Consider the following 25,558-nt stretch of genomic DNA (forward strand, 5'->3'; position numbering starts at 1 on the left):
TTGTTCTCCAGCCAGTGCATATTTATTGATTTGTTTGCTAGTGAATTTGTAAACCAAGTTTTATTCTTAGAGATGTTTGACAGGGGACAGGTTTAATTAAAATAATACACAGTTCAATAAAATCCATGCATTACAATGAAACGGAGAAGCAGTCATTCCAATGAGCTGATATTAAAAAAAAAAAAAAGACAAGGGCTTTATTTTATTTCTTATATTTATATCCCATCTTTCCTCTCAATTGTTCAAGGGAGCGCATGTCGATTCACCCTTCATTGCTCAAGCACCCAGTAAATCCCATTGTCACGGAGGCTTGAAGTGGGTTTTCCTGATCCTCCCCTAACACTTTACCCTGAACGGGAGGATGTACACAAAGGAACAACTATTGGGAGGGGCCGATAAAAAGTCAAGATAGTGGCTGTGACTGTACAACAGAAGTCCCACTCCTTTTTCACGAGCATGGCACATCTGATGCACGCAAAAAAAGGGTGGGGCTTCGGTCCTGGCTGCCATCTTGACTTTCTTGGCACTCTTTTCGGATTCCCTCTGTGTGCAGTATGCACAGTGAATTTGAGAAGCTTCTGCTGTTTATTCTCCTCCTCAGAAACTGGCTGATGGAAAAGATTAAACGCACACGGACCCACGCATACTACCAACATACACATGGCAACCCTCAATTGGCATATTTAATTAAGAAAGAAAAAGCAGCCATTCATCAATCTGTTATATAATGAACAGTCAGTGCCCATCTTTGGTTTATTTTGGGTTCTTCACTGCTTCAATATTCAATGTGAAGCACTTTCCATTATGTATGACTTCTTTTCACATCAACTAATCTGTGACATTTAACCTAATCCATTTTAACCAATTTTGGTCTCACCCGCAGGAATTAGACTATAATGAGAAAGGGCAAAGCTAAAGAAAAACTGATGGTGAGCAAAACAAACACACAAACAAACAACAACAAACAAGCCCACAACACCGATCCTACAATGCAAATTCTTAAATATGAAACAATTTAACATCCATGCAGAAAAGACAGGACCTGGGTAATCTTGAACTGAAGACCCTTTCAAATGCATTCAGGCTGATAACATTCTCTGCCTTTTTATACAGTAATATTTTTTAAAGAGCAAACTAAATGTTAAAATAATCAATGCACTAGGAAGCTTTTTTGTTTCGCTTTGTTCTTTGCCCAATGTTAGTAAATCTAGCAGCAGTCTCTCAGCTGTTGAACAAATGACTCTTTGGATGACCTGTAAATATGGAGCCCCTCTAGTAGACATACGCCAAAAAGAAACTGTGCAGTTACTCACAAGAGTATACCTACTCAAACAACTGATACAGTAGGAACTGTAGTTGATGGATCTATCATAGCCTTTTTTTAGCATTAATGTTTGCATAACAACTGGCTTTTCATACTAAAGAAACTCTGGAGAACAATCCTGCACTGAAAACTAGGGAATGAATGTTAATTAAGATATACTTATTATAGAAGATGTTTTTAACATATAAGCTTTTTGAACATTTGCTATTGATATGTCCCATAATTAGAACAAATGAACTAGAAGAATAATCCCATGAAGATCAATATTTCAGTCTTTCATCATCAGAGTAGGCTCTTTGGATAATGAAGTAGCCACATTAGAAGCTGCTCAGTTTAACCTGTGGGGTAGTAAGTGAATGTTGCTCAGAAGAATGTGTACATGGTTGCACTTTTGCTGCCATCTTCAATCACATTTTATCAATTTCTTAGACTATGGAGACCAGCCAACTGTCTCCATTTTTCCTAGTGATAAAACTATAATCCTTAAACTGCCAAACTCTGATTTATTAACAGACTTATGACAACAAATTCCTAATTATCCAGAATAGGTTAATTAAGAAACATGGATTGATAATGAAGATATTGAAGTGGTAGATAGCTTCTGCCTTTTAGGATCAACCAAGGAACAAGCAGTCAATAAATACTCCACAGAGTAGCATTTGGTAGAGCAGCAATGAAGGCCTTGGAAAAAACATTCAGATGCCATGATGAGTCTATTACCCAGAAAGAACAAATAGCACAAGCTATGGTATTCCTTGTGACACTCTATGGAAGCAAAAGTTGGACTTTGAAGAAGCAGGGTAGGGAGAGTATTGATGCTTTTGAACTTTGGTGCTGGAGAAGACTCCTAAGAATACGAGAGAAAATAAACAAATTATCATCAAACAAATCAACCCAGAGTTCTCACTAAAGACAAAAATGACCTACTTCGGACACATTATGTAAAGACCTAGCTTTCTGGAAAAGGCTCTGATGCTGGAAAAGTGGAAGGAAAGACAAGAAGAGAACAACCAGCAGCAAGGTGGATGGACTCACTTATAGTGGTGATAAGTCTACCATTGGAAGACCTGAAGGACCAGATTAGGGACAGATCTTTATGGAGAGAATCTATCTATGTGGTCACTATGAGCTGACAATGACTCGATGGCACATAATCAATTGCATTGTACATCATTGTCCCCATTCAAGTTTCTTAATTTCATTTATATACCATATGGCTTGATTTCAAATATTCTACTACCCCTATCAAGAAAATGTTTCAGAGAATGAGGGGCCCAAAATGGAAAGGGGACAATAAATTGCATGTTACTCACCATCATACCTTTTCCTAAAGGTAATCTTGTTGAACAAAAATAATACCATATATTGTACACATGTATGGGACATAGATTTATATCCTGCTTTTTCTCCAGGAGGTTAAGGTACAGATAGCCCTCGCTTAACAACCACTCATTTAATGACAGTTCAAGGTTACTACGGCCTTGGAAAAAGTGCTTTACAATCTATACTCTCACAACTAACACAAACCAGTGCATCCCCCCATGGTCATTTGATCACGATTTGAGACCTTTTTTACGATGGCTGTTAAGCAAATCACCAGTCATTAAGCAGATCACATGGTTAAGTGAATCACATGGTTGTTAAACACATTCTGGCAAAAATTGTCCATTGGAGAAGCTGGATTTGCTTAATGACCATGTGACTTAACAACTGTGGTGATTTGCTTAAAGACTGCCATAAAAATGGTCGTAAAATTGGGTCCAGTCATGTGGTAACTCACTTAACTACCAATTTTCCAGGCCTTAATGTGGTTGTTAAGCAAGGACTACCTGTAGTTTACTGGGAGGGGTGTGTGTGGATTTCCTTTCCTTTTATAAGAACTCCCTATGGTAGGTTGGGCTGAGAGAGAGTGACTGGATCAAAGTCATTGAATGAGTTTCCATGGCTAAGGACTGACTTGAATCTGACTCTTCTTGATTTTCATCCAGTACTTCAATCACTGTATCACAATAGCTGAAAGCTGCTAGATTTCTTTCATGTTGATTGGGCCATACAAATGATTGTTCATACGTGGAGAAATGGAAAAGTAGATGACTTCACTATAGAATGTTCATTTATATCTATAGGCACATCTACAAGAACTTTGAATATATGAAGGTAAAGAAGTCCTGTTTCCATCAGCCAATGTCTGGAGCAATTAAGACCAATATTTCCAGCCTTCTCCCTCTTCTTTTGAAGAAGAAGGTTTAGCACAGCTTTGTTATTACTTCTTTTGCAAGAAAAAATACAGACATTGGTCCCATCAGGTTTTGGTGCCACAGTCTCAGAAAGTTCAGGGGTACACTGTTTGGATGATTCTGAATTCACATGCACCTATGGATTATCCATCCTGGAACCTTCTCATTTAAAGTAATTCTGAAATTCACTAAGAACAGTAATATTCCTTCAGAAAAAACGTCCTGTTATAGACATAGTGAAAATGTATTTCCATCATGAATCAAATTATTTTCCTATATTCTAAATTAATTGTAAAGCATGTTTTCTAAACAAAAACATGATCAGGCTTGCCTGCTTGAGGTTCATGAAATTTCAACCCCGCAACAGCAAATTTAATACTCTGAACTGAAGGCTATATACTGTTAACAATGGATTTTTTTGATATAGAAATTTGAGTGTAAATTTTGTTGCAGATATTTTATTTTATAGCATGGCACATGGGAGATGGATGAAAATCCTGAACGTGACCCCTAAAGCTTGAACAAACGTTTGAAGTGAGCGGAAAAGAAGATCAAGATCATGATATTCTTCTTCCAAATGTAGGATGCAAATACAGTACTGGAATACCATTATTCAGTAAACTGATTCAAAATAAAATATTTTGGAAGCAATATTGGGCTATGAGACAACTATAATAAAACCTTTATAGTTGGGTAGAACTGCATTAATTACCACATCTTGGGTAAATTAATAGCTTTATCATAGTAGAAGATATTAGGTCCTCAGTTAACATTTGTGTCATTAGATGATCACTTTATAGAAGATGACAAAATCCAAAGAAAGGTCCAAAATATTGTACCATATAGATTGTCCATGTTCTAGTTTTGTTAACACTGAGCCAGGGCAGGACAATAAAACACGTATGTATGTATGTACGTATATATATATAGCTACAAACCATAACAGTGCGACATTACACTCAGGTGGGAGATACCACATCTTCTTCAAAGCTACTCAAGACATATCCCATATGTTGTGGGATGATGGAGCGAAAGGAGAATGTTTGCTTTCGTTTGTCTTGTCACCTCATGCTATACATTTACTAAAGGATGGTAATGGCTTGTTTCTTTTTCCTAAAAAATTACCTTTGAATGGGAGGGCTGCTTTAGGTTCACCAAGAACACGGTAATGAAGAGAGCAGAAATGAGTACAGCAGACGCTAATCAAAGCAATGGAGGAGAGAAGGCAGCATTCTGTTGCAAGCAAGCGCCTGGCAGGGGGCAGAGAAACAGAGAAGCTTCTGCTGCCACTTTGGCATCACTGAAAATACCACTGGATGGGATGGAAGCAGAGATGCACCTCCTAGAGTCCTTTAAGATTGGGGTGGTTTTAAAAACTTTTATTGATCAATTAATCAATAATAAAGGGTGAGGAATATACAGTACCACAATTTCTCCCTCCTCTTGTCCCATACTGATACATGCAAGTACATACAAATATTCCTGCTATATGAGGAATAATGAGAACCATCTCTGCGAACAGATAACTGAGTGACAGGCAAAGATTACTGATTCCCAATTCTTTAACATTAGGTACAACATCAAAGTTACTTCCTTCACATCTTAAACTGTAATGTCCTAATTGGTGATAGGCGTCTTGGTGACTTCCAGGTGTTTTATATTATATCTCCCAGAATTCCAGGGAATGACTGACAGTTTTGCTGGCTGGGCTTATAGGATCTAGACCATCTGGAAGACACCTCCTAGCTTATTCCCAGCTAGATCTTCATCTCCCTTCATTTTCCTTCATCTCTGATGGGGAAATGCTATCACAAATCCTTAGCTCCATCTTTTTACGGAGTCTGTTTTCTGAATCAAAGCCAAGATTGTCTTGTCTGAACAATGAAAGGAACATAATGTGGAAGATCTACAAAAACATAGATTTCCAACAGCACAGTGGGCTACCTACCATATTTTATGTGATAGGAAGACAGCTCTTCACACCTGAGAGGTTCAGACTATAAGGACATTCTTACTGAATTTCTGCAGGTGCCGTTTTGCAGGTTTTTTTCCCTGCCACTTTGGATTTGAAAAGGTGATAGCCATCACCCCCCCTCCCAAACACACACATTTACTTGAAACAGAGAAACAATGAATGAATGAATGAAGGGAGAAATGTCAGATATATGTGGTATGTCCAGCTGGTGTATAAAGAGGTACAAGTGCCAGGCACCAGCTGCTGCTCTGGTTGGAGTGCCCATTAAACCCAATAATCTTTCATGTAATCATCAGAAAAGAAGTGTTCAAGAATTGCCAAAAGCTAAGCCTCCAATACCGCAACCAGTGCCAGATTAAAATCCTCTTCCAGTTTTTCAGGCAGGTTCAAATATCCCTTGAAGTTAGTTAGAACTTAAACAGCAATGCAGGTAAAAAGTCCACCACTTTTTTTATTTTCACAGTTAATCAATCATTATGAAGGAAAGTTAATAACAGAGAAATCTTCTTTTGGAGGCCCCTTGTTGTAGCAGGGTACACGATGGCATACAATTCCTTGCCCGGGAGACAAATGGAGGAATGGTTCAACACAATCACAGTACTAACTCTTTGAGGTGGAATTTTTATTGACCTTGAGAATACCAACATGAATAAGTTTTCTTTGTTTTTCTGGTCCAAGACAGGCATTTTTAAAAACTCTGATATTTAAAGGGGAAGAAAGATAAAAAGGTTGTACAAGGCATGGGATAAAGGAATTAAAAAAAGGCCATTTCTTATGTAAGGAAAAGGCTGGCAGCAAACTCAATAATCTGGCATCTCTTTGTTTAAATTTTAATGACGTATGGCACCTTTGGGGGAATTCATCTGCTTTAATGTGATTATGGCAGACTTGTGTCTCAGAGCTGGCTTTGTTCTGAAGCATCGTTCCACCATGACCACTCGTTTGAATGACATATTGGCATTTAATTATCTTCAGAAGTGGAAATCTCCCATTCTGCCTCATTAATCAACCACTGGTGGTTGATAAAGACTGAATGCTCCAAAAGAAACATCTCTGACCCTGCAAAGAGATCAATAAGTATTTTGTCCCTTGAAAAAAGTGATCAAAATGTATTGGGAAAAGCTACCCACCAATGGTAGTCACTCATAATACTAGTCACTAGCACTGATGTGATGCTGAGATATCAGTAATACCTACTTTTCCTCTTCTATTTTCAGATGGAAGAAAACTACTGCAATGTCCAAATTTTGCTAGTAAAGCTCTCAATATGTTGATATTTTCATTTTTTTTCTTCCTTGTAATATCCAAACATATTATAAAATTGCTAAAATACAGTAAAAACACTAAAACATCAAAAAGTACTAAAAAAATTAAAAGCATCAAAGAAATAGAAAAATAAGAACAATAACACACAGTTAATAAAAGCCATATCAGCATGGTATATGCAATCCACCTTCCCTTAAGCTCTCAGAACAGAGATACAAATGTTACATTATGTCATGTCCCCATGTATGGGGTTATACACCTGCCCTCTTGGAGGGAAGGGGATTACTCTATTATTTAAACAGATAGTCCCCAGTTTAAGAATGAGTTGTGTTCCCAAGGTCTATCCTTAAGTAATATTGTATAATTAACTCGAGCCATTGTATTAAATGTGTATTTATTTTGAATTTTGCTACAGTAGGCTGTGTTCTTAACTATGGGTCATCTATAAACTGAGCATTCTTAACCCAGGGACTATCTGTACAGTGCATATTCTCTGTAGTGTTTTCAACTGCATAGACCGCCATAGGGCACCATGTAACTGGTTTTGTGCTACCCACATCTGATGAGTCACAATAAGGATGAAACCGGTCACGTGGTGCCTCCTGGTGGTCTATGTAACTGAAAACATAATTAATTGTGCATATGTCTGTGTGTGTGTGTACGTACACACACATATTCATATATACCAATGTAGTGGGGGTACTTAAAACCACGTTAAGTGCAACCTAACAGAAATGCTTGCAAGAACAGGAATGTCTTAGTTTAGCACCAAAAGGACATCAACATGGCTTCCAGATAAACTTCCTTGTGGAGGACATTCTGTAAGTGGGTGAATATCTTTCTCATTAGCCTCATTGGAGATGTAGTTATGTTATCACGAAATCCTTGAACAGTAGGTCCAATATATACTATAATAGGCTCCATAACAGTCAGAATTCAGCCTTTGATCAAATGTACAGTATATGAAATCTCTAAACATCTCATATAATAATCCACCTTAAATAACAAAGGGTCAAATTATAACTTATAAAGGAAAATTGATTTTGTCACTTACAATTTGCCAGTTGACAATGCACTCTTAAAAGAGACCTATATTTATAATTTTTGTTAAGGCATACAGGGCTATATTTCAGTTTTGTAACATTTTATTGAGATCACTGGTTTTCTTGCCTGATGATAATGCTGACCCTATTGTGAAGACAGCATGCCAAAGGTTCAAAAGATTAGTATATTGGAAATCTTTATTTCCATTTTAGCATGAAATTAGTCTCCAAAGTATTTGCAAGAGATGAGGAAGAAATATTAGTTGAAGAAGAGATACTGCTTGTTCAAACCATGATAGAGCTCTCCTGAACACACATTTTGACAATGATTCAGCTGGAACTATTGAAAATAGTGTAAAAGGGTATGTTCTAATTTATATCCAATATCTATAATATTCAGACAAATACTTCCACATAGTTTATCACTGCACTTTAAAATACCATATTGAATCCAAAAAGAATTATCCATGTCTACATAAAACTTACCATTGTGCATTAAAAAGATCAGCAAGAAGATATTGGATTTCTGATATCATTTTTTCTGCTTTTGGCACAGGCTTATAAGACTGCCAGCACAAATAGATTCATAGGTAGGTTTATAAAATAAACCAGATGTTTCAAAGAAAATTATTTATAATCATTTTGTACTGATGTCAATTAACTATTTCTAGGGCTCAGAAAACAATTCAATAGTAATACATGAAACCCTTTTTGACCATACTGTTTAGTTAAGGAATATAAGACCATTATGGGATGCAGGGGTCTTGCAAAAGTCCTGGGGAAGGGGGAAGAAAGTCATATATACTTACACACAGTCCTCACGTATGATATTAGTGAGAGTGCATGGAAGATTAAATTTGTTTTTGTGGTTTTTACAGCTTTAGAGTAAAATACTCCAGAGATTGGTTGATATCCAAACTGTCCCATATGGCAGTGAAAGAAAATGATCCATTGGCTTCAGGTTAGATATTGTGAAATGATGGGAGAGGAAAAAAAGCAACAGTGCCACAGAATACCGATAAGGGCATTTTAGCAAACTAACTAAAGGACAGCAGACTGGGAATACGGCACTATGCAATAATAACAAACGTTGCACCTCCTAGGGAGATGTTTTGAATCAGGGTGAAACCCAAATCTAGTGCAGTTTAGGATCATTTGGGATAGATGTTTCCTAATTTGATGGGGGGTGGCAGCTTTAACTTGGCCTGTCCTGATTCAATCCCTTTCCAAAATTCCAGTCCTGATTTACATTTTCAGAGCTGGATTAAGTTGCAAATGCCGGCTGCACTATAAAGGAAGAAAACCGTATCAACTTTCTGGTTCCTACTTGCATAAAATCTCTTCTTGGGAATGGAGGTATCAGATTCTGGGACTGGAAAGTGAGCATAGGGATAGACCATAATCAGTCACTCCAGTCCTTGAGTTTTGGATGGATGGATGGATGGATAGGTCATGAGGATAATGTTCTTAGGCACTGACTGGACAGTACAGGAGGCCAACAGAAGATACTGAAGGAAGAGATGGCAAAGACGTGGGCTCAATCAAATTTAACTTACAAAAGTTTATTGAGATCTTTGGAAACGGTGCAGAAGCAGCTGAGCAAAGAGTTGCTGAGGTCCACAGAATAGTGCAAATATTTGCATATGATTAAAGACACCTATGACTGCAGTCTAGATTGGGAATTAGGTTGTTATTGTAAAAAATAGCAATAGCAATAGTTATTGTTAGAAGGTGTCCAGGATAGCATCACAATAGTGCTTTGGAAGAAGAAGGTCCTTCCTCCTCATACTAATGGCCAGTTTGTACCACCTCTCTAGAAAGATAGAGGATACTCTGCATGGTCATGCAATGGAGGTCAATTTCATAGCCTTGTGACGAAACATCTCTGTACAGAGACTCCCTGGAGAAATTCTGAGCAGGTGGCTGCCCGAGAAGAAAGGTTAAAAAAAAAATGACCACTTTCTGAAGAGCAGAATATCAGAGGGACAATCATTGCAGCAAGAATAGAAGTCCATTTTCCTCAGTTGGAACAACCAGCTCCAGACCAATCCAGAGAATGATGGACAATTTTCAAATCATCAAATACAGCCCTAGAAGCAGTTTGGGTCATGTCCACATAGCCCTCATTTTCTAATATAAGTTCAAGGATACAGATAGATCACCATGCTCCACACAAAGATATTTTATTCCATCATTCTAATGTTCTATTTCCTGTCCCAACTGATAGTTAATATGGAAGCTGAACAAGCTAAATAATGTAATATTAGGTGGTTGCTAAACTTTGGGCACAGTACTGACATGGATATCTGGGGGAAAAAACTGTGGACAAAAATATTAAATTTGTGCCATAATTTAAGAGATTTTTAAAAATAAAATGATGGATAGATGACATTTGACACCTGTGAAACTATCAAGAATGTATAAGAAGGTTTCAAGTAAATGTTGGGAATGTGGAAAAGATGATGGAGCCTATTATCATATGTGGTGGACTTGTGAAGTGGCCAAAGGTTTTTGGTCAGTGATCCACAAGACGTTGATGAAAATAATGGGAAACCCTTTTCAGATAAAAGCAGAACTGTACTTACTAGAACTTATGGAAGAAGAACTGAGTAAAAAGCATAGTGTCTTATTGTCGATGATCACAGTGGCAAGATTATTATGCACACAGAAATGGAAAAATAAAGAAGCTCCATATGCTGAGGATTGGATATTTAAAGCTATGGATTTGATGGAGATGGCAAAACTGACATGTCTAGTGAGAGACAAATCTACAGAGGCTTTTATTAAAGACTGGAGTCTGTTTATGAATTACATTACAAAAGTAGAGGAAAAATAGCTTGATGATAAAGGGTTTTATAGATTAAATAAAGGGAGATGACAGAAATTTTAAATGGTGACTATAACAGTATTAAAGAGTAAGAAATGGTTAATGGATCCATGAAGAAAGTGAAGGGCGAAAGTGGATTATATGTTTGTTTTTTAAGTTAGATGTTTAGTTTTTGATTTGTAGGTTTATGTTTTTGTATATATTTATGCATTGTGTTTTTTATGTTTATTTTATGTGCAGAATTTTAATAAAGTTTATATGGTCAGTACTCTAGGGCTATTGAACATGCATAAGGTCCACTAAAGTGGGATATATATATATATATATATATTCCTTTCTTTGACTTTTGTTATTATAGAAGGTTTATTTGTCAAGATGTGTTATCCCCCAGAACATGCTAATATCACTTTGTTTTCTTCACGCTGCTTGTGGTTCCAGTCCTATCAGTTTCACCTTTCTATTAAAGCAGTGATACTGAGGGATTTTTGGTTCAATTTTTACTATAATATTTTTCTAACATTGTGGCGATTCTCTTGAGCTTTTACATTTCATCCTCTCATAAAAAATGTAATAATCTTGTTTGATATCTTTTTCTTTCCACAAACTAAAGATGGAACATATGTTTGGTTTTCTTACATCTTTGTGCCAAAGTCAGGTTATGTATTTTTCTCTTCCAATTCATTTCAGAACTATCTGAGCACTTGAAACTCCTGATCCAGAGTTACAAAGCCACTTGATGTTCTGAATAAACTTTTGTTGGTGACAAACTGGACAGAACATCTTAACCAGATAAATGTGCTACCTCAAAATAATATATTCTCCCAATTTTCCTACAGTTTGACTTCTGTTCTGATACATTGTGGATAGGAAGCTGAAACAAGAGTAGAAATTTGTGGCCCTCCAAATGTTGGTGAACTACAACCCCCAACATCCTTGACAATTGGTTTTACTGGCTGAAGCTCCTGAGAGCAAATCTGGAGAGGCAAACATTTATCACCTTTGATTTATGATCCTTTTTTTCTTTTACTTTTGGTTTCCTTAATTCTCCATCCCTCCCACCCTCCATACATACACACACGTACAGACACACAGAAAACCCTAACTTCTGCAGTTGTTCTCACCTCTAAAAGTTAAAGCTTAGATCATCTGAGATATATTTTAGCAGTATAATGCTAGTCAGGTAGAACATGGCTTCTTTTGGGTCTAATCCCCTTCAATCCAATATAGGACATCTTAATAATAACCTCAGCTATGTATGCAAATTGTTACCTGCATTAACAAAGGCATCTGTCAGATTCAGTGGGAGTTGGATGATCACTGCACCGTGGATGTCAAATCCTTTTTTAAAAAATCCGTTTTTGGTTTGTGACAAATGCATGCTGTCTTCTGGAAATTAATGCACTGCTTTCAGGTTGCTTACAGATTCTCTTTATGATTTGTTCTAGAATCTTCTGAATGTCTGATTTGTAATTTCTTGGATCCTCCTTTCTGAAGCTAAAGACAAATTTGCCCTCCTTCAGAAATCTTATACTGAGAAAATAGTAAAAAGCAAAAGTACAGAAAAAGAAATATACATTAGTTTTGGTTAGTTTTTCTTGTTCTTTTAAAAAAAAAAATAAAGTTATTACAAAAAAAATAAATCTTATACTAAATCTAATACTAATCTTATACTACAATAAGTCCATTAAAGCTATACTTCCACATCCTTCTATAACACACAAGCCTTTATCTCAGGTCCTTGAGTCTGGATTTTTATCTTCAGCTCTTTAAACCCTCAGTTTAAAGCCCTCCTAATCAAGCCAAACACATATTTACCAGCCCTTGTGAGATGAAACCCATCTCATGCCAGTGACTTATCCTAGTTGTTGGGATATGCAACAGATCACAGTGAAATGCCAGGTGCATTAGTAAGGCCACCTGAGGGAACATGCTTCCTGGGTCCCTGTCCTTCCTGTATGTCTTTCGGCCTTGCCCTTCTACTGGGTTTCTTATGCTTGTCTATGTTAGCTTTTACCACACAGAGCACTGTTTGAAGATCACTAACTGGATCTGTTATTAACACTTGCATAAAAGAGCTCACTCTGAAATGGTGTGTGAATCATCCCAAATCTGATTCAGTTCAGAAAAAAGATTATTTGTGCATACACACATTAGCACAACTGCACACTACATTGCAAAATCTATGGAAAGCACCTTATTCTATTGGATTCAATCAACTGATTTGGTGATTCTGTGAGCCCTTTCACTTTTTCATGGACATTTTGTGAGTGACAGATATAACAATGGACAGGGGTTTATTGCATGGTTATGGCCACCATCTTAATTTCTGACACCCCCCCCCCCACACACACACACAGATGTCCCTGCTTTTGAGAATGGCATGGAATCATACCCAGTGAATGACATCCAAGAACTGCTATGCTGCTTAAAGTTTTCCTGTCTAGGGTTTATGGGGACAATAAAAATCAAGATATTGCCCAAGATAAACTTATTTTAAATGGCACCAATTCAAACTCCAGATAAAAAAATTGCAAGACTGGCAAAGAACAATTAATATATTTGCATGGAATGGGGAAAAAATCAAGAATAAGAGTTAAAATTTTGCAAGATTTAAAAAAGAGAAGTGAATTGGCTTTTCCCAATCTCAGATTATATTTTAGAGGAAGCTATATACCATGAATAAAAGAATGGATAACATTTCCTAACAGCAAAATATCAACTGTAAAAGGAGCAAGCTTAGTCAATGGACTTCACAGATACAACTTGAGGGAAAATTGGTACAAAATGTTCTACAGTGGTATGTAACTTTGTCAATGATTGCCAAGATGGACATATCATACAACAATAAATGTTGGAAATGCCATAACAAAGAAGGGACATTTTATTGTATGTGGTGGTTATGCAAAAAGACTCAAAAGTATTGGGAAGAAATACACCAAAACATCCAGGAAATTCTGAAAATAAAATTTGATTTAAAGCCACAAGTATTTTTATTAGGTATGATCCCAGAGAATATGAATGAAAAGCATCACAATTTATTAAGATATATGGTGACAGTGGTAAAAACCAATCTGCCACCACATTGGAAAAGAGAAACCTCGCCGACAAAACAAGATGGAGGGGCTAAAATTGGAGACTTCATGTGTGGTGGTGAGTAGCCTTAGATGCCCAGAGAGAGTCACCTGACCCCAGAGAGCCAATAAGAGAAAAGAAGGGGATTCTGTCAGGTTTTTGGGTGGGAAGAATTTGGCAGTCTTTTGGTGGGACTGTTAAAAAATAATTAAAATGATCCAAATAGAAACAAGCAATCATTGCAGATGTTCAAAGCATAATATAAAAATATTTAAATAGCAATTAGCAGTTTGGGGGAACAGTGGGGGGAAGAGATGGGGAGCTAGTAGAATGCTTTTTCCTAGATATTTTTTATTCTTAGTTTTTTTATAAACCATATTGTCATTTCAAACTTCTAGTGTAAAGTTGATTTATATATGTATATGTATTCCTTTCCCTTTTCTTGGTTTATGCTTTTTTGTTGTTTATTTGTTTTACCTAATTACTAAAAATAATATGGGGGGGAGGGGACAAGAACTGCTATGCTAGTTGCCCTTTTAAAACTCTGATCACAGAAATTTCTCATCAGAAGTCTCTCTCTCTCTCTTTCTGGACCGTAGCCAGTTTTACTAGCTTGAATATTTTGGATATCCAGGATGAATTTTTCATACTAGAAAATATATCCTCTTCTCTTTCTTCTCTTCTCTTCTTTCTCCTCTCCCCTCCTCCCCTCCTTTCCTCCCCTTCTCTCCCCTCCCATAGATCAGATATGGTTTAGAAGTGATGAGCTATGACTAAGGAGAGCCAAATTCAAATCCTACTCAACCATATAGAGTTTACTGGATGACACTGTGCTGGAGGTTACACTAATCTATGCTTGTCTTAATCGTGAGTTCTTCAACAACCCATAATTAGCTGGTTCCACATATTGGGTTTAAGATTATAAACTGCCTAGAACTGGTTGAGTTGGCAGCACAAATATCTCCATAAAATACATACATGCATACACAGACCCTGGTTTGCCCATCCCAATTGAGCTCATACAGTAAGCTAAAACAAACCACACTGTGATTCGGCATGATGAGTGAGCCCAGTTTCTACCTCACTAGCTCCCATTCCAAAATGGGAGGCTTAAGAAATTACAGATCCCTCCTTGAGTTGTTAGAAGGAATAGAAATGTAATAACATTAAACTAAAAAGGCAACAATCAATACTAACAGCCCATAGTTCAGAAACCAAAATCCAGATTAACTTAATTCTTAGACCACATTTATTATTATAATGCATTTGGGTTGTTGTTGCTAACAACAACAACAACTTTATTCCATTTCCTTCCAAAGACAGAAAAGAAGCATTGTCATAGCCATTGATACCTATAGTTGGATAAGCAGAGGACTGACTACATGTGCTTGGTAACTCTAGAAAAACAAGGACTCCAATGCAAGGAAAGAATCCTTCTTAACTGCATGTGGCTTATGCTCATTTCTTATGTAGCGTGGAAGAGAGAAATCTGACACTATAATTTTTCACCCTTTCACAAACACTTGTGTTGTATACAGTAAATATGCAAATATGAATGAAATATAAGCTTATATCATAGACTAAGAGATTTGACTATAATTATAAGATATAAGTCATGGAGAAAATCTATCTATGTGGTTGCTATGAGTCAACATCAGTTTGTTGCCACAAAATAAATCAATAAGATATAAGAGGGGCAAGTGTTGAAATGTGCATTACAATGTACTACACAAAGTATTAAAGGCTGGAACTTGTGATGTGATGTCACAACATGTTTCATTGTGTCACCAAGATTAGAAATGTCCATAGTCCTTGTCCCAGGCATTCATGTGTAGGAAGACACCTTCCTATATATAACTTGTATGCATGAATGTTCCCCTATAAGCAGAAATGTGAGGTGCCTCTGCTCCCTAGTCATGTCTTTGGGTAAACTCTTTTAATAACATTTTCAATAAAACTACCATTAGTCCAAAGATCAAATGTAAGACCATGTTGATTTGTCCAACTGATGCTCCTAAATAGTCTTGAAATAGCCCCACTAAACTTTATAAAGATTATTTAGGAGCATCAGATGTGATCGCATTGTGAACCCATTTTATAACTTCTTTTTCCATGTATGGAAGAGGAAGCAGATTGATTGATTGATTGATTGATTGATTGATTGATTAGATTAGATTTCTCCCCTGTCCATCTCCCCCCAATGGGGAAACTCTGGCCAACTCACACAAAACATTAAAACCATAAATATATATAAATACATAAAACATCAATTTAAAAACATTACTAAAAAAGAAAAGGAGAGTCCAAGAGATGAAGAATCTGGGGCTGAAGACAGTAGGCCTCTATGGGGCTAGCCATCCCCATGCTTGAAGTATTCTCTCCCCACCCCAGGCCAAGTGGCAGAACCAGGTCTTCAAAGCCCTATGGAAGGCCAGGAGTGAGGGGGCCAATCGCACTTCCGGGGGCAGAATGTTCCAAAGAGCGGGGGCTACCGCAGAGAAGGACCACCTTCTGGACCCCACTAATCGGAGTTCTTTTACTGAGGGGGTCTGAAGCATGCCCTCTCTGTGTGATCAGGTGGGATGGGTTGAAGTCATGGAGGAGAGGTGGTCCCTTAGGTAGCCTGGTCCCATGCCATGTAGAGCTTTAAAGGTGATAACCAACACCTTGAATTGGACCCAGAAGTAAGCTGGTACCCTATGCAGCTCGCGGAGCAGTGGTGTTACATGGGCCCTCCTTGGGGCTCCAAAAATAGCCCGCGCGGCTGCATTTTGGACCAGCTTAGCTTCCAGATACTCTTCAAGGGTAGCCCCATGTAAAGCGCATTGCAGTAGTCTATCTGGGAGATAACAAGGGCATGAGTGACTGTTCAAAGGGCATCCCGATCCAGGAAAGGGTGTAACTGATGCACAACCCAATTCCTCACCCTGCCAACCATCATCATTCTGGTGATTCTCTCTGTCTAGTATCTGCATATTTAGCAATAGTTTGAAGGGGGAGGCAGCAATAATGGTATAAGCTTCACAGAATTAAGAGCCTAATCACACAAAATTCTAGACTGCATGGATGAGCCTTGCATTTGCTAAATGAATGGATACCTAAGAGGCAAAGCTAAAGAAACGGGGGGATATTGCAGAGGGAGACAGGAAGCACACAGTATCAGTTCCATGTGTTAACTCTGAATAGGGCTTACATTTAAACCATACTTTGCTTAGGTAGGCCAGCAGGAACACTTAACAATTCATGCACTCTTGAAATATTTTACAAGATATATTTAAACTAGAATCAAGGGTGCGATAACTAAGAGCTTCAAATGTCACAAAACGTTTTACATTCTAGCTATCTCCCCTCCCCAATAACCAGTTGCCCCAAAACATACAGTATTGCTAGTTTTGCTAAAACCTATGGTTGCAAATAAATGTACCTACTACTACAGTATTGCTTGTCAGCTCCATCAGGTCTTAATAACTCACTTCCTTCCCTGTATCTCATAGTCTTTGGTAGACCGCAGCTGCAAAATTATGAGGATTTCTTGCATGCTATCAAAAGTCCTTTAATTTTCATAAAGAAGAGTCAACAATGAAATGGAATCAGTGAAAGAGTGAAGCACTGGGTATTTGTAACAATCAGCAGACCACTTATTGAATGCTAGCTTACTGATTGGCAGCTTTTGACATCAGCCTACAGAAAACTTTCATTTGAAGTACTGTCAAAAAGAACACAAGATTCCAAAATTGTATAGGCAGCCATAGCAGCAGCAGGAGCAGTGAGAGAACACTTCTAATGAGGCCCCATTGGACTCTGGGTTTGCCAGTCATTAAGGCCCTAAATCCCTCATGATCAATGCTATCTTTTCCACTGTTTGCCTGAAGCACTCTTGGTGAAGCTGGAAACATTGAAAGCAAGTCTACCATGGGACTGAAATCATTTCCATTTCAATATCAAAGCCCAAAGATGGATGTTTTAGCATATGAAGAAAAACTTTAAAAGGAGGGAGGGGAGACTCTTTCCAGCTATAGAGGATAGCTATACCTCCTGGGATATTGCTGTAGCTAAATCTCTGCTCTGAATGAAACCATTGCATCCATTCATCTACTTCAGCGATGTGTTCAGAACGGAAGAACTAATATGATTAAATGCCTTTGGAATAACTTGGACAGTTATTTTCTTGAGGACTTCCCTTGCTTCCTTAGCAAGACTTAGGAAGTCTTCATTGCATCACAGGGGCGCCAGTTCCAACATTCATATATTCCCTATCCTGGTGCCATTAGAAATAAATTGTTTCTAGGACTGGAAAAGACATTTGTTCAATTGCATTTTTAGGTGAACCCAGGGCCAGCCCACAGCATTTGGGCATCTGAGATGGGGAGTTGCGTGCTGACCCCGTCCCCCCAAATTGAAAGCTTTGAAAGGTCTTAGTTGCCTTCTTCCTGTTCTACTCCACTATGGTAATGCTGTGCTACCCACCTCATTTTAAATTTCCTGATTCCAAAAAAAACAAAAAAAACCCAGTAATTTTCAAATGCCTGATTAGCAAATTTAACCTTTCTAGTTCTGATACTAAATACTGGCTTTTTAATCAGATTGAATAAACAAAGTGGTGTTTGGCACACATTCTTAGTTGCAAACAGCTTCCTGAAGATCAGCTGGGCAGTTTATGTTCCTTGGAAATGGTTGCACAGCCAACCAGCCTCTCCTACATCATTGTGGAGCATAGAGGTGCTTTCATTAACATCAGCTTGAGGAAGCTCTGTTCTCTACTGGCAGCTGTTTTAAGTGTTAGAAGTATGCACAGGGCAACAAAAACATTTGGAAAGAGGGTAGTCTTATTTGTGCAGATATATTCTTGGACTTTGAGATTTTTGGCCTGTTGAATCCAGCAAGTGGAGGCTAGTTGGGGCATTAAGGTGGCTGTTGTTAAACACAAATTGGTATTATATGCTGATGATATTTTACATTTTATTGATGATTGTCAGATTTCGCTTCTTCCTTTTTCTTTCTTTCTTTCTTTCTTTCTTTCTTTCTTTCTTTCTTTCATTCATTCATTCATTCATTCATTCATTCATTCATTTATTATATTTGTATGCCACCCATCTCCCCCCAATGGGTGACTCTGGGCAGCTCATATCTTATGGATACAGTACAATTTGGTTAACATTCAGGTTATCCAATTAATTGGGATAAATCAAATATATTTCCTGTAGGATCTAAGTACTTGCTGTGAATGTGCTTGCCTGCCAGACAATCACAATCCTGCAGGTTGCTGGCCAGACACAGAATGCTCATTCCCTTGTACAGAGAGCAGACATTCTGAAACTGTATCTTCTTCAGCAAGAGATGCACTCTGTTATACATACAGTTTCTCCCTCTACCAGAGATAGTAAAGTTTGGTCCTTTAAAAAAAAATGACAGTAGTTGTTGGACTAAGGCTTTATCTCTGATAAACAGCTGGAACTCCCAAGAAACAGAAGGAAGTCAAGGAAACTGAAGCAGAAGGAATATCTGTTTCAAGGAGGCTTCTATTTGCTGTAGAAATGGATCAAAACATTCTACTAGGACTAATTTGATTTTGGTTTTTCTTTTTTTTCTTTCTTTTTTAAATTTTTGATTACAAAAAGAAGGAAAAAAATACATAAAAGTGGTTTAACAAAAAAGTGAAAAAAATACAACAGAGAGAAAAAGAGTGTTAATATATCATTATAACAATAAACAATTTCAATTCTATACAGTATATGCGTACCTAATACAAATATTATTCAAGTGTATAAATATATTTCTAATAGATCTATATGACATAATGAAGTAGCAAGTGTAATCATGTCTTCAATCCATTGAGTAAATGGGGCCATACATTTATCTTTTCAATGCTTCAATATCAGTTTTTTAGCCATAGTAAGGGCATGGAGAATCCATTTACCTTGTCCAGATGTCAAATTCCATGTACTACGAATATAGTTCAAAAGAATATTATCCTTTGAAAATTTTAACTTTTGTTACACAATCATATTTATATAGTCCACTACTTTCTCCCAATAGAGAGCCTAGGACATTGTAAAAACATATGCTTTAACAAGGCATTATCCTTGTTACATCTCCAACAAAATGTTGTTTTTGACAATCCCTTTCTATACAGACCTAGTGGAGTCCAATAAATTGTAAATGTGATTCTTTGTTGTATAAGTCATAGTTTAAGGTGCACTGACACACTTGCTACAGAAGTTAAGACACCCTCCATTTATTTATTTATTTATTTGTTTGTTTGTTTATTTATTTATTTATTGTCTAGGCAATACAGAAACCTCTAATTCTTTATTCCACTCATCCCTTAACATCTGCATATCAAATTTATTTATTGGTAACAAATATCTATACAAAGTAAAAACTAAACTTTTAGTTTTAAAGGATTTAACAAGTTGTTCTAATATCTCATATATCTCAGAAGCTGAAAATGCTGCTGGGTCAAACTATGTTGTTAACAAATGTTGTAGCTGTAAATATTGCCATTGGGTTACATCTGATAGGTGATATTTATCTCTTAACACAGAGTACGTTAAAAATTCATCTTCATCTTCTATCAGTTGGTCCAAAGTCAGTATCCCCTCTTCCATCCAATTTTTCCATATCACCATCTTTTTCCCAATTTTTAAAGCTGGGTTTCCCCATAAAGTTAATTTGGCATGGGAAAAAGGGTCAAATCTTTTTTTATTAGACATTATGTTCCATAGCTTTCTAACTGATGAAATTGTTTCCAGAGATATTAGAGTTTTATATGTTGCAATTCTAATACTGTCCATCTGACCAAAGGTGTTATATATATGTATATTCCAAAGTTGCCCAAATTGGAAAATCAACACCACTTGTTGGCTTCTAGTATTTAATACTGGACAATAGGTAAGCATGATGATATAACTCCAGATGCGGAAGACCAAATCCTCCCTCATTAATTGAGAATTGCATTTTCTGTAAAGTTATTCTCCTAATTAAAGAATCCCATAGAAATTTTCTAAACAAAGAATTTATTTTCTGAAAATATTTTCCAGATATAAAAACTGGAATTCCTCTCAGAATATAAATTAATCTGGGAATAATGTTCATTTTGAGTGTTCACCTTTCCCCAAAGGGTGAGTTTTAATGATTCCCATCTATCGATATCTGAAGAAACCTCTCTCTAAATTTACTGTATGCTACATGTTGCTAACTGAGTTATATCTTTTGGAATACACATACCTAAATATTTAATAGATTCGATACAAATATGGAATTGATATTCCTTAAATGGATAACCAAATCCATATTTGAATGGATAACCAAATTTTCACCTATTGATATCAATTCCAATTTGGACCAGTTAATAGAGTATCATGCTATTTTATTAACTGATTTTGGTATTTCTGTGCTGTGCAAAAAGCTTACAGGTAGTCCTCAGGTTACAAGCACACATTCAGCAACTATTCAAAGCTATGACAGTGCTGAATGAGGGGGACTTACAACTGGTCCTCAAAGTTGCAGCTGTTGTTCCATGGTCAAGTGATTGCAATAAGGGCACTTGGCAACCGGCTTGCAGTTATGATGATTGCAGCATCCCATGTCATGTGATCACCATTTGTGATCTTCCCTGCTAGCTTCCCACAAGCAAAATCAATGGGAAAGCCAGCAGGAGGTTGCAAGTTGCTCCTGCAAGTCATTCCCACTTGTGCCATTTTTTCTCCTGAGGAGCCCCTGGGCGGCATGGGGATCTCATACTCCATAGTGCCTGCCCACTCACACTCTGTAGTGCCCACCTGTGGCACCTGCCAGCCCACCCACACTCCATAGTGCCCACTTGCCTGCACTCTGTAGCACCTGCCCAGAGCATCTGCCTGCCCACGCTCCATAATGCCTACCTATGGCACACCCGACCACACTCTGTAATGCCTACCCATGGCACCTGCCTGCCTGTACTATGTAGTGGCTGCCTGCAGCACTCGCCCACCCACCTATAGCTCTTGTCCACCTGCCTGTTTGCCTGGGACGTGGTTTCAGCACCTATTCCCACGTTGCAGTCATGTGAAGTCCTCACTTAACAACCCGTGTGATCCTTGCTTAACGACAGCAATGGGGACTGCCAGGATGGCCGTCACTAAGCAATGCGGTCATGTGATGTTATGCTTTACGACCACATCACTTAGCGATGGAAATTCCAGTCCCAATTATTCTTGTTAAGTGAGAACTACCTGTATTTTCTCCACCTAGTATTTCCTCCTCTGTCTCTCAGCAGTTGACTGCCTATTTTCTTGAAGGAGGTCCAGAGAAGCAGCAAGGAACTGGAAGCTCTCTGAGATGCTGACATTAACAGTCAGACTTCCTGGGTGATGCTTTCTTTCTCCCTGCAGCTCCTGCTCCTTTTTCTGTTGCCTTCCCTCCCGCATTCCTATTCCCTCCATTCTTCAGCATAGCACTCAACCATCTACTTGCATCTTGAGTACAGCAACAGGAACAATTTGCTACACTCTGGGTCCTAAAGAATTCCCGCACAGTCGGTCTGGCACCTGATGCATCTGGCTACCTGTTCCTTGTGTTTAGGCCAGCTTTATATGAACCTGCCCAATTTTCAAGTTCTGGGTCTATAGGTGGACCAGAATGCATTTCAGTACTGAAATCTACCTGTTTCAGAATTATGGAATGTAGTTTGTAACTAAAACAACATACACAAAAAGTGCATATTCAGAAAAACTTCATTTAACAGACCACGTGGGAGAAGGGGTGTCTGTTAATCCTGAATGTCTATTAAATCTGAAAGTATGACATTATTTATTATGCATCAATTTAAATCATTTGCATAAAGACCTTAACCCAGATTACATCCTTTGCATCAATTTATGTTCTTTGTGTAATTACGTCATTACGCAAATGCAGGCACACAATGGCAATAAAACGCAATCCCATATTTAAGTGCCCCATCTGGACTAATTTCAATGAAAAGATTTGCCCACTATATCCAGGAAACATCTGGATATAAATGTTGTCTGTTATATACAAAGTTTCCAAAAAGGATCTGTTTAACTAAAGTTTTGCTGTTTAAAATAACGCACCAAGCCTAAACAGAAAACTGAATTGTATTTTAAAAAGTAAAATGCTAACCCATTGTTAATTGGGTTCAAGCAGAACGCTAAGCTGTTCAATCGTACAGAACAAGTGTGGAAAGCACAGCTGAGGGACTGTATGCAGCCTATCAGTATCCCCTTTGTGGCCTCCAGGGTAGGTACAGACAAATATTTTGGAATTAGGGGGTAGGAGCAATCTGGTAGCCATTTCAACCCTTAAAATCCTTGAGGCTTTCTAAAACTCAGGTCCTGGTCCTCATGCCATTTCAAGTTGTGGATTCCTGCTACGCATTAAGTCAAACCCACCAAAAAGACATCGTGCCTTAGCATGTTGTATGAACCATCTCTAGCCAAGTCAAAGATTCGTAAAACCATTGAACGTGATTCATTTAAGTGTGTTGAATTTTGTGTTAGATTCTGGCTAATAATTTTAAATACATTTCAGACACATAATTGGTCATGAAAGCTTTATCCCATTTACCTGAAAAGAAGATGATCCTGAATTTAAGAAAATCCAACCCTCCAGGATTAGACAGAAAAAAAGCAATGCCTGAATACATATTTTCACTGAGTCTAACATGACCCTGCCATTTAAAAGATAAATTACCTGGGGGGAAAAACTAATTTTCATTTCAAGTAAATGAAATAATTCTTCTGAGCAAGGATTGGGGATCTCTACTAAAGTCTTGTTACAATCCTCATGAAATTACAATTTCTAACATCTTTTGCCTAGAATACATGACTGTTCAGTCTATATACTATTGAAACTCTCATTGTGTTTGTCTGTCTGTACTCTCGTGATAGCCCAAACGGCGCATTATACCACAACAATTTTTGAATCAAGGTACCTAAAATCTGCTAACTTAAGAATGTGCAAAAAATCCAGGACCATTACGCCTGTGGAATTGAACTTTCCATGATGTTCAGACCAATTCTATTCCCAAAATTGTGGCCATTGGAGCATCCTCACATTCATGTGATTGTGATTTCCAATGGTCCCTGCCAGCTTCCCACAAGCAAATGAAGGGAAGCCGGCAGGAAGTCGGAAGTTGCTCCTGATCCTACTGCTTTTTTGCCCACCTGTGGTCATTCTGTTTATCTGTTTAGGTAAATAAATATTGACTTATTGAAATTCATTTGCCACTACAATTATTTTTCTATTTATCATGTATACTCTTAGAAGATCATGGGACTGTCCAGCATTGGGGTAAAAAAAAAAAATGGTCAGCCTAAAATTTAATATTCATTCTGGTTACCTCAGACTACACTACCTTCCTCTCAAAGGATGATGCAATGGGTCACAGGATTGTATAGTTACCTTTAAAGCAATGGTAATTTTTAATAAAGATCATGGCCAGTTTTAACATTGAAATCCTTGGGCGGATTGCCAGGACACACTGGTGTTAATGCTTACTCTGTCTGGTTCTCTGCTGAGCTTTGTTGATGCAAAACAAATGGCTATTTCTTTCTTATTGAAGCTGGGCTGCTGTCATTTACATTTTACGACAATGAAGTGTTCTAGAGTTTTGGGTATTCTCTAGAAAATGGGTCTAACAGTAACTATAATGGGCAAGAGGAATGGCTCCATCTTATTTCTCATGTAGTCCACTTTGGCTCCAGGACTCTCAGCATTCAAATTCACTATTAGTGAAAATAATAGTAGGACTTCCTATTGCCAACAACAAGCAAGAATCTTCCATTATGTCATTCTCAAAGTCCTATACTATCAATACTGGGGGAAATGAAAATAATTTCAGACAGAAAGATCTGAGCAGCCAAAGAGTCTTTAGCAAAATATGATTTATAATTACAATGAGTTCTTTCCCTTCCAGTCATCAAAGTATCTAAATTATTAAAAAATCAATGAGCATCTTCTTTGATACCTATCCTTTTATATTTACTGGTGTACATGTTTTCCTCTCTCTTTTATCCCTTCTGGCAAGCAAATTTAATGCTTTCTATTCACTAGTCTTTCTCATTCCCAGTACTTATATGTCTCCTTCTGTTCATTAAATCTCTTATTAAAGTACCTCTGCAAATGTGTCTTTAGATTACCTAGTCCATTTTTCCATTCCTTTAGCTGATCTAAAAAGACTTCCATTAATTCCATTGTTTCATTATTCTTCAGTCTCCTTCTTTCATCTCAAGAAATTTCCATTAGTTCATTCCTTCCTTTTACATTTGCCATAAAGCCAGATTATTTGATTGTTAATCATAACCTTTGCTATCACGCAACAAACCCATAATCTTTTTTGTCTTTGTAAAAGAGTTCTATTCATGGTTCCAATATATGGTTGTATTCCCTTTATGATCAAGCTCCAAACTCTTTTTAGGAGGGAGGGAGGGGGAGAGAGAGAGAGAAGTACAAATTCAAAGGCGTGTATAGCTTTAATATGCCTAAGTTTAAAATAACTTTCAATTATTCATATTTTACTTACATATCACTTTTCTGGAGCCACATGCCACTTCTACAAAGACACTGTTTTCTGCCATGTAATGTCCTCTAGTTCATTATATTATATTTGCTTTCTACTGTTTAACCACATCACTACATGTAAGGAATCATACACATAAAAATATCCATATTAATTTCAATAGAAGAGGTAGCTCTATGCATGAAATTCCTTGATGTATGTAAAGTCTAGGGCATGCACAAAGACAATATTTAGTTATAGTGTACTTTTCCAACCATAACAATTAACCATTTCAACCAATTTCAACATAATAGTCC

The sequence above is a fragment of the Python bivittatus genome, unplaced genomic scaffold, assembly GCF_059951505.1.
Source record: "Python bivittatus isolate LINGU-HERP-01145 unplaced genomic scaffold, Pbiv_v1 ctg000700_np1212, whole genome shotgun sequence".
NCBI lineage: Eukaryota > Metazoa > Chordata > Lepidosauria > Squamata > Pythonidae > Python > Python bivittatus.